This window comes from Stegostoma tigrinum, chromosome 5 (assembly GCF_030684315.1).
Source record: "Stegostoma tigrinum isolate sSteTig4 chromosome 5, sSteTig4.hap1, whole genome shotgun sequence".
In the NCBI taxonomy this organism is placed as follows: domain Eukaryota; kingdom Metazoa; phylum Chordata; class Chondrichthyes; order Orectolobiformes; family Stegostomatidae; genus Stegostoma; species Stegostoma tigrinum.
Genome location: NC_081358.1, coordinates 47,506,079 through 47,514,709, shown reverse-complemented (window position 1 = coordinate 47,514,709; position 8,631 = coordinate 47,506,079). Strand labels below are relative to the sequence as shown.

The 8,631-nt window shown below is 42.6% G+C and overlaps 1 non-coding gene across 1 annotated transcript; it reads left to right on the top strand.

Moving 5' to 3' along the window:
• Positions 1 to 5,678: 5,678 nt before the first annotated feature.
• trnag-gcc (transfer RNA glycine (anticodon GCC)) lies at positions 5,679 to 5,749 on the top strand. Its single transcript has one exon. It is a non-coding gene; the product is annotated as a tRNA-Gly (tRNA).
• The last annotated feature ends 2,882 nt before the right edge of the window (positions 5,750 to 8,631 follow it).

The following is an 8,631-nucleotide window of genomic DNA, read 5'->3' as shown; positions in this document are numbered from 1 at the left end:
GGATTTAAGTCCCACCTGCTCTTTAGGATGTGCAATAACATCTCTGAATGGGTTGATTCTGATAATATTTAAATTTAAACCAGACAGGTTGACTCTGAATTGTCAAGGCCCTGAGTAATGAACTTGACAGAGACTGAAAAAATAACGGGATTTATACTGTTGAAAAGAAGGAAGGAGGAGAAAGTGGAAAGGTGAGTAAAACGTAAACCAAACATTAGTGGTTGTAGAGCAGAGTTAGATGAAGAATCGAATTGAATATCCTTTATTGTCATGTGTACTCAAGTACAGAAGTACAGTGAAAAGTTTGCAATGTAGCCTCTCATAGTGCCATTTTAGGTACAAAGTATCTAGGTACAAATCTGAAATACAATAAGAGGAATAAAAGGGAAAAGAAGCTCCATTACCTTACAGTGATTCTTAGAAATAAGAGTTAAAAGGATAAACATTAAAGTCAGATAAACAAATCAAAGAAGAATATTACATTGCAGTAGCTCAGCAAAGGGATACCATGCAGTCTGGCCAGCCTTGTAAGCCCCTGACCGCCTGAGCCAGAACCCAGGCCAACAATTGTTCCTGCTCCGATCCAGGCTTCCAGCCCACTCCAGGCATCCAGACACTCCGTGCTGCTCCAGACCTCCAGACCACTCCACACCGCTTCAGGCCTCCAGCCCATTCCAGGCCTCCAACCCTCTCTGCATCACTCCAGGCCTCCAGCCCGCTCTGCATCACTCCAGGCCTCCAGCCCGTCCACACTGCTCCAGGCCTCCAGCCCGTCCACACTACTCCAGTCCTCGAGCCCATCCACACTGCTCCAGGTCTCCAGCCCGCCCACACTGCTCCAGGCCTCCAGCCCACTGTGCATCACTCCAGGCCTCCAGCCCGTCCACCCTGCTCCAGGCCTCCAGCCCGTCCACCCTGCTCCAGTCCTCCAGCCCGTCCACACTGCTCCAGCTAACCCCGAGTGTTAATAGAAGATGCGGCAGTGATGACACAAAAGACAAGGCACAGCAGGAAATGGGAGTAAATCAAAATTTCAAACTTCAGTTTTGAAGCTGTTGAGCTCAATGTTGAGTCCTGAAGGCTGTAAACTTCCTAAATGGAAAAAGAGGTGCTATTCTACCAGCTTACATCAGACTTTGCTGGAACACTGCAGCAGGCCTAGGACAGAAATATTAACATTAGAGAAAGATGGTGTATTGAAATGACAAGCAACCAGAAAGTTAGGTTCAATCTTAAGGACAGAGTTGAAGGGTTCTGCGTTTGGTCTCAGAAAAGTAGGAGAGACTTCATTGTGAGGAGCAAATGCAGTGGACTAGATAGAAAGAAGAACCAGCAAATTGCTTCTTCATTTTTTCAGAGGAAGGTGTGTTTGGTGCTTTGGACAGTGAGGAGGAAGAGGTAAATGGGTAAGTGTTACACCTTTTGCGATTGCATGGGAAGGTAAAGAACTGCTGGGCATGATGGAGGAGTGGACTTGGGTGTCATGGAGGGAATTGTACATGTGAATTGCAGACAGATATGGGAAAGGAAGATGTGTTCACTGGTGGTATCCTGCTGTGCTGATGGGAATTGTGGAGGGTGATCCTTTGAATGCAGAGGCTGATGAGTTGGAAAGGGAGGACGAGGAATCCTGTTATTGCTGTAAGTGGAGAAGAAAGGACAAGGGCAGAGTGGCAAATGGGTCAGGCAAATCTGTGGGAGCGTTCAGTTGACGAATACAGTAGCCATATCAGAAGCACGCCTGTAGAAGATGGCACCACTGGAACAGATGCAACAGAGACAGAGAACCTAGAAGAAAGGAGCAGAGTCCTTGCAGGAAACAAGGTATGAAAAAAATGTGTCAAGGTGACTATGGAAGTCACTGGGCTTGTAATGGGTATTAGTGGACAGCGTGCACCAGAACTAGAAACAGTAAGTCAAGGAAGTTGAAATGAAGAATCTGAGGTGGACCAGGAGGAGGTTAGAGAAGGATGGAATTAAAAGCAAAATTAATGAATTTTTCCAATTCCAGGCAAAAGCAAGAGGGAGAATGGATACAGTTATTGATATAAGAGAGAAAAGGTTGTGGAGGGGAACAAAGAATTTTGCACATGCCTCAAAAAGTATCAGGATATCTGGGACAAATGTAGAGAGTAAGATAAACTGAGAAATTATTCAAAGTGAGAACTGGTTCAGCCACGCAGAGTAGAGCAGTGGTGGTTAGACTTTTCAGATCTCCTTTGAAGGAATAAGCTGAGAACCCTCACTCCATTTCAATGAGGGATGGATGAGTAGAGGGATTGCATGTTCATGGTGAAGGAGAGATGGCTAACCGATCCACCTATGCCTGCTTCCAAGTCATTTATGAAAATGAGAAACAGCAGTGGTCCCAAAACAGATCCTTGTGGCATACCACTAGTAACTGGACTCCAGGCTGAATATTTTCCATCAACCACCACTGGTTGCCTTCTTGCAGAAAACCAGTTTCTAATCCAAACTGCTAAATCTCCCTCAATCCCATGCCTCCACATTTTCTCCAATAGTCTACCATGTGGGGCCTTATCAAAGGCTTTACTGAAGTCCATGTACACCACGTCAACTGCCCTACCCTCATCCACATGCTTGGTCATCTTCTCAAAAAACTCAATGAGGTTTGTGAGACACGACCTGCCCTTGACGAATCCCCATGTTGACTATCTCCAATCAAATTGTCGCTTGCTAGATGATTATAAATCCTATCTCTTATAATCCTTCCCAAAACTTTTCCTACAACAGACATAAGGCTCATTGGCCTACAATTACCTGGGTCATCTCTACTGCTCTTCTTGAGCAAGGGCACAACATTTGCAATCCTCCAGTCCTCTAGCACTATTCCTGTAGGCAATGATGACTCAAAGATCAAGGCCAAAGGATCCGCCATTTCCTCCCTAGCTTCCCAGAAATTTCTCGGAAAAATCCCATCCGGCCCAGGGGATTTATCTACCTTCACACCTTCTAGAATTGATAACTCCTCCTCCTTACTAACCTTAATCCTTTCAAGTCTAATAGCCTGTATCTCAGTCTTCTCCTCTACACTATTCTCCATTTCCTGAGTGAAAACAGATGAGAAATATTCATTTAGGACCTCTGCGATCTCCACAGAGTCCATACACAACTTCCCTCTTCTGTCTTTGACTGGCCCTACTCCTACCCTAGTCTTCCTTTTATTCCTCACATACATATAGAAAGCTTTAGGGTTGTCCTTTATTCTACCTGCTAATGGCTGCTCATGTCCTCTCCTTGCTCTTCTTAACTCTCTCTTTAAATCCTTCCTAGCTAATCTGTAACTCTCCATCGCCTCATCTGAACTATCTCATCTCAACGTCATGTAAGCCCCCCTCTTCCGCTTAACAAGAGATACAATTTCTTTAGTAAACCACGGTTTCCTTACCTTCTCACTTCCTCCCTGCCTGACAGGGACGTACCTATCAAGGACACTCAATATCTGTTCCTTAAACCAGCTCCACATTTCGATTGTCCCCATCCCTTGCATTTTGCTACCTCATTCTATGCCTCCTAAGCCTTGCCTCATCACATTATAATTGCCTTCCCCCATCTATAACTCTTGCCCTGTGGCATGTTCCTATCCCTTTCCATCGCTAAACTAAACATAACCGCATTATGGTCACTCTCTCCAAAGTGCTCACCTACCACTAAATCAAACGCCTGGCCTGGTTCATTACCAAGTACCAGATCCAGTGTGGCCTCCCCTCTTGTTGACCCTTTGACATACTGTGTCAGGAAACTCTCCTACACACATTGGACAAAAACTGATCCATCTGAATTACTAGAGGTATAGCATTTCCAGTCAATGTTGGGGAAGTTAAAGTCTTCCATAATGACCACCCTGTTCCTTTTGCTCCTGCCCAGAATTGTTTTGCCAATTGTCTCCTCCACATCCCTGGAACTTTGTGGAGGCCTTTAAAAATCTCCCAGCAGTGTGACCTCTCTCCTGTTTCTGATCTCAGCCCATACCACCTCGGTAGACGAGTCCTCATCAAAAATTCTTTCAGCCACCGTTATACTGTCCTTGACTAACAAAGCCACACCTCCCCCTCTTTTACCACCTTCACTGATCTTTATGAAAGATCTAAACCCTGGAACCTGCAACATCCATCCCTGACCCTGCTGTATCCATGCCTCTGAAATGGCCACAACATCGAAGTCCCGAAGTGCTTGTTGATCATGGAATCTCCAATGAAGGTTGTTTTTAGGATGAACCCTGGCTATGGCATACAGCTACCGGTTGCAAAATTAGATTACCAATGAAATGCTATCTGTTGGTAAATCATTTTTGTTGGTGACACATGTGAGGCATAGCATTTTTGGCATTGGATGTCATGTCCCATTATTCCTGCCATAGTTGCAATTGTAAAAGATCATCTTACAGGAAATTTCGTGACGCATAAATCACACAGTTATCTGTAAGTTATAATGCCCTTTTTTTATTTGTTGGCAATGTTGTTTATGTATCTTAAAAAGAGTGAAGATCCCAGTTTCCTGGGGCTTTCCAGAGAGGACATCTTAATGAAAGAATGGTTCCCAATCACACATGGGTGAAGTAGTGTCAAATCCAGTTTAATAATCAATAATTTAATTTCATGGGCCAAAGGCTTGATCCATACGCAGGGCAGACAGCAAACCCTATCAAATAAGTAAAGCCAGAGCCCCCCACTGAATTATATGCTGACATAAATTTTAGATAATTTTGTATTTCCAAGCATAATAATAGGAAAGCTATCTATGTATTTTATGATTCATTTATTCTGGTAAATATTCCCTAATTTTGTTTATTGGCTGTCTTAATTCATTAAGACATATTCCATTAAATATCTAAAACAAAAATTCTGTGTTTAAGATCCTTCTGGATTATTTTTAAAAATGCCAGTGTACATATTTGCAATTTTACAGCCTGATTCAAAGCATATAACTTTGAAGCTCAATTTCAATCCTGAGAGTGATAAGGGTCTAGGCCCGAAATGTCAGCTTTTGTGCTCCTGAGATGCTGCTTGGCTTGCTGTGTTCATCCAGCTTCACACTTTATAATCTTCAATCCTGAGAGTGTTTAGAAAAAAAGAGTCAAGTTAATCAATTCATTTCCTTGTACAAAAGGGGATAGGATAGGTTTGTTCAGTTAGCACTATAAATCACTGTTAATGTAGACATAAACTGTTTCATGTCAGTCTCATTCAGTCCATTATTCTTGGGGAAGTATGCTGATCGGTCCTTGTCAATCTAGTTTCAATTCAGTCTGCTGACTTAAAGAAAACAGCAGTCTGTGACTCACTGTTTGCTATTGTTAACCAGCGTGCAGTTTGAGGCACAGTGGGATTCATGTTTTATGTTTATTGTGGTTTGTGAGCTGAAGCTGCCACATCATCATCAGCAAGAAGCCTGTAAGCTCTGGTTACTGCAGTCTGCAGCTCAGCTTCTTTTTTTATATGAGTTCATGCTGCAAACATAAGTGCTGAACTAATTCAGACACAAAAAATATTGTTGCAGTGTGCCTTATTGTCAAGCAAAGTTTGCTTATCTTGATATTTTGCATTAAAATAAACTTGAAAGTGCGAGAATACTAAATTAATAACCTTTATGAAAATGACCTAATTCCCTGTAAAGTTTTGATATGAACATAGAAGGGAACTACTTTACTATCTCTTGCATTGGTGGTTCAGTGGTAGAATTCTCGCCTGCCACGCGGGAGGCCCGGGTTCGATTCCCGGCCAATGCATAGATTGTATTTTCTTCACGAAACCTCTGTATATTGCAGATAGTCATGCAAACTTTTAACAATGATAACTGTACGGTATAAAAGTAGCATTATTTTTAAGTTTCTGAGTATGCTTAAAGTTATTCATTTTTATTTTATCTTTACGAGAACAGTTCTTGAGATTTCAATGACATCCTTTGGCAATGAATCCTTAACAAAGTTAAGAGGTGTATTTTGTTGGCAAAGATAAAATGTCTGCTTTTAAGATCTCATGCAAAATTGAGGTACTGCACATTAGTGATGCAAAGTTAAACCAAGTTAAATATACAAAATATATAAAACAAAATAGAATAGCTAAGATAAACATTGGTCCTATAGAGGATGAGAGGGGGATTTAATAATGTGAAATGAGGAAAATGCTGAAGAATTGAATAGGTATTTTGTGTTGATCTTCACTGTGGAAGACACAAATAACACGCTAATAATTGATGACAAGGAGGATATGGCAGGTGAGGACCTACAAAAAATCATTATCACAAAAGAAGTAGTGTTGGCAAGCTAATGGAGATGAAGGTAAACAGGTCTCCTGGCCTGGGTGGAATGCATCCCAGGATGCTAAAAGACATGGCGGGACAAATAGCAAATGAACTTGTGGTAATTTACCAAAATTCACTGGACTCTGGGGTTGTTCCAGCAGATTGGAAAACAGCAAATGTGAGGCCACTGTTTAAACAAGGAGGTACACAAAAGATGGGTAAGTATAATCCCGGTGGGGAAATGCTTGAATCTACAATCAAGGAAGAAATAACAAGACATCTGGATAGAAACTGTCCCATTGAGCAAATGCAGCATGGGTTCATGAAAGGTAGATCATATTTAACTAATTTACTGGAACTCTTTGAGGACATTACAAGCACCGTGGAAAATGGCAAGCCAGTGGATCTGGTGCATCTGGATTTCCAGAAGGCATTTGACCGGGCTCTGTGCAAAAGGCTGCTGTACAAGATAAAGGTGTATGGTGTTACAGGTAATGTATTGGCATGGGTAGAAATTTGGTTAACTAACAGAAGGCAAAGAGTGGGGATAAATGTGTGTTTTTCTAGATGGTGACCAGTGGCTAGTGGTATGCCTCAGGGATTAGTGTTGGGACTGCAATTGTTGAAATTTACATAGATAATTTAGAGTTGGGGATCAAGCATGGTGTGTCAAAGTTTGCAGCTGACAATAAAATGAGTGGTAGAGCGAAGTGTGCAGAGGATACTGAAAGTCTGCAGCCAGATATAGATAGGTTGTTAGTGGGCAATCATCTAGCTGATGGAGTACAAAGTTAGTAAATGTGAGGTCATCCATTTTGGTAGGAATGACAGCAAAATAGACAATTATTGAAATGGTGAAAAATTGCAACATGCTGCTATGCAGAGGGGCCTAGACGTCCTTGTGCATAAATCACAAAAAGTTGGTTTGCAGGTGCAGCATGTAATTTAGAAGGCAAATGGAATATTATCCTTCATTGCTAGAGGGGTGGCATTTAAAACAGGGAGTACAGGGTGCTGTGAGACCACACCTGGAGTACTGCATATGGTTTTGGCCTCCTTAGTTGTGAAAGGATGTACTGTCACTGGAGCGAGTGCAGAGGAGGTTCACTAGCTTGATTCCAGAGTTGAGAGTGTTGCGTTATAAGGAGAGGCTGCGGCTATACTAATTGGAATTTAGAAGAATGATGGGGTATCTTATAGAAATATGTATTATGAATAGAATTGATAACATAGAAGTAGAGAGGTTGTTTCCACTGGCAGGTAAAACTACAACAAGAGGGCATAGGCTCAAAATAAGGACAAGCAGATTTAGGACTGAGTTGGAGAGGAACTTCTTCACCCAAAGCGTTGTGAATCTCTGGAATTCCCTGCCCAGTGACACAGTTGAGGATACTTTGCTGAATGCTGTTAAGGCAAAGACAGTTGTATTCTTGAACAGTAAAGAAATTAAGCGTTATTGTGAGCAGGTGGATAGTTGGAACTGAGTCCACAAAAAGATCAGCCATAATTTTATTGAATAGCCGAGCAGACTCAAGGGGCCACTTGGCCTACTCTTGCTCCTATTTCTTATGTAAAAATCTTTCATAGCAGGCTTTGCACCGAAAGTGTTACAACAGTTCCCTCTACAAACTAAGACATTGCTCCAAATTTTGAGAGATTGGTATGCAGAAGAATCCGGCATATAGCACACTTGACAGCATAATTTAAAATCTGAGGAATATTGCAACTCTTAAAATGCCACAGCTTATAAATAAAAGTGTAAGTGGGAATGGCAGAGAAACGTATCAGAGATAATAGGAACTGCAGAAGCTGGAGAATCCAAGATAACAAAGTGTGGAGCTGGGTGAATACAGCAGGCCAAGCAGCATCTTAGGAGCACAAAAGCTGATGTTTCGGGCCTAGACCCTTCATCAGAAATGGGGGAAGGGAAAAGGGTTCTGAAATAAATAGGGAGAGGGGGAGGCAGATTGAAGGTGGACAGAGGAGAAGATAGGTGGGGAGGAGACAGACAGGTCAAAGAGGTGGGGATGGAGCCTGTAAAGGAGGGTGAGGGTCGGGAGGTAGGGAGGAGATAGGTCAGTCCGGGCAGAACGGACAGGTCAAGCGGGCGGGATGAGGTTAGTAGGTAGGAAATGGGGGTGTGGCTTGAGGTGGGAGGTGGGGATAGGTGACAGGAAGAACAGGCTAGGGAGGCGAGGATAAGTTTGGCTGGTTTTGGATTGTGGTGGGGGGAGGGGAGATTTTGAAGCTTGTGAAATCCACATTGATACCATTAGGCTACAGGGGTCCCAAGTGCAATATGAGTTGCTTTTCCTGCAACCTTTGGGTGGCATCCAGAAACACAGGAACAGTTTAAAAATAAGGGGT